Raw genomic sequence first — 2,551 nt, forward strand, 5'->3', positions numbered from 1 at the left:
CAAACAGGAAGGGGGGATTTGTGGCACGCAGAAATAGCCTGAAGGCTGTCCCACAGACACAGAGGCCCTTTTGGGGCTCCAAAAACGGCCTGAAGGTGGGCACGGTGTCCTGGCACCATCAGACAGCGCCATGTGGTGACACAGCACCGAGCTTTTGGCACAGGCTGGCTGGTGGCAGAGACAGCCTCAGCTGCTAAAGCTTGGGAGAGGAAAGTGAAGGAATTGTCTGAAGGGTTTTGTTGTGATTGGAGGCATTTTGGATCTCAAAATTCAGCAGTTGAGCACATTTTGGTGTTTTCCCACGCGGCCACGTGCAGAGGGGATTGTCCCCAACGTGCTCCTGGTGAGGGTTTGCTTCATCTCTGCTGCTCCAATGGGTGCCTGGGGATGTGGGGATGGAAATGGGATGGGATCCATGGGATGGGATCCATGGGATGGGATGGGGATGGGAATGGTTTGTTCTTCCTCTCCAGCACATTTTGGGTTATTCCCACATGGTCACATGCAGCAGGGCTTGTCCCCAGCGTGTTTCCTCCATCCCTGCCACCTGATGGGGGGCTGCGGAGGATGAGGATGAGGATGAGGATGAGGATGAGGATGAGGATGAGGATGAGGATGAGGATGAGGATGAGGATGGCAATGGTTTGTCCTTCCTCTGCAGCTGCGGTTCCTGGGAGCCCAGCCCCGCCCTGCTCAACCCTGAGCCCATCCTGCCATGGACAGTGGGTGCAGACACAGCTCTCACTGCTCTCCTGCCTCCCCTCCTGCCTCCATCCTTCCAGAGGATCTTCAAATCCATCCCCTTTGCAGGCTCAGCTCCCAGCTCCCTGCTCTCCTTCCCCACATCCCTCTGCAAACCCAGGGAATTCAGGAGAACAAACCAGTTCCAGCAGCACCAGTGATGCTCAAATAGGTTTGTCACACCCTGTCCCACGTGTTGGAGCTCTGAGGGACCCAGCACAGACAGAGGGAGACACATCCCTCCCATCAGAGGCTGTGCAGCGTTGGAGTTGGAGAATTGCAGCCTGATAAAGTCTAATCAGCCCAGCTAATTACATCTCACTGAACATATGGAAATAACGCTTATCTGCCTGGAGCTGCCCGAATTATCTATTCCAGCTTGGAAATGCAGGATTTCCCTCTGAATACAGCCGAGGAGGATAAACACTCTCGTGGTTTCAGGCAGCTCCTGGGATGGTGGCCATGGCAGCAGCGAGATGAGATAGTCCCCAAATTATTACAGCCTTCAATGACCCATCTTGATGAGCAAAGTATTCCATGCCTGCTCTTGACCCTCACAGGGTTCCAGGACTTCTTCTGGATGATCGTACAATCCATGGCCATGAGGAAGTTTGGGGATTTTTTTTTGTTTTGGGKTTTTTTKTTGTTGTTGTTTGATTGTTTTGTTGTTTTCTTTTTGTTTGTTTTTGTTGCTTTGTTTGATTTTTTTTTGAAGTTGATTATTTGGGATATTTTTATATCAAAATATATTTTGATATAAATATACCAATATATATTTTTTYAATGCTCTCAGCAGTCAAACCAAGCCTGACAGGCTCTGCGTKCTCAGCTCCCTGCCCTCCTGCCCTCTCAGCTGACCCCTCTGGTGCCTGTGGAGGCTCATCCCACCTCGCTCCCGCTGGATTTTCCATGAGCTCATTCCCACAGTGTAAAACCCGACCTCTGAGCAGCAAAGGTGATGGAAGCACCTGCAGAGCGCCCAGAACAGGCTGTTCCCAATCCCTCTCCACCTCCAGAATCCTGCTGAATTCCTGCAGGATGAATCCTCCAGCCCAGTAAATGTTTATTTCCCTCTCACCGACACCAGGAGCAATCACTGGAGATTTCCTTCCACTCTCGGTGACCCTGGCACACGGATCYATTTCCACCTCAGCCGGCTCACCGCGAAACCCGATCGTTGTGGGGGAAGAGCTTGGGGGGTTTGAGGGCAGGAGATGCAGCCGAGGGGAGYTCGGGGTGTCCCTCCCAGCTGGGCTCGGGTCCCATCCACAGGGCGGGGTATGGCCACCTCCACACCCACCTGGGGTCACCTCCAGAGCCTCGGAGGTGTGGAAAACATCTTCTTGTTAAGGGATCTGCCGTGCCCCGGGGTCTGAGCCAGCCCAGGCTGAGCAGGAGGGACAAACGCGGCGAAGAAGGGGGTGAAAGTGCCCTCCTGCGCCCGCACTCCCCAGAACTGCTCTCGGTGCAATTTACAGCGGCACAATTGCAACAATAAAACTTTCCAGGGCTGATAAAGGCCAGGGCAGCTGTGCCCAGCCCCGCGARCGGCGGTGCCGTGCCCGTGGGCTGCTGCACCCTCTGTCCCGCTGCTGACTGCAGCGCTGCGCTCCGGATAACAGCGTGATTAAGGAGTGCTGAATCAGGCCTGCCCCGAGCGGCTTCTGCTGAATCAGGGCTGGAATCCATCGGCTCCGAGCCCCGGCTGCASCTTCGGTACAGAGCTCTAAGCAGAATCCATCGGCTCCGAGCCCCGGCTGCAGCTTCGGTAGAGAGCTCCAAGCAGGATCCATCAGCTCCAGCCCGGTAC

Source organism: Malurus melanocephalus, unplaced genomic scaffold (assembly GCF_030028575.1).
Source record: "Malurus melanocephalus ecotype Western Australia unplaced genomic scaffold, MMel_1.1 scaffold_541, whole genome shotgun sequence".
NCBI lineage: Eukaryota > Metazoa > Chordata > Aves > Passeriformes > Maluridae > Malurus > Malurus melanocephalus.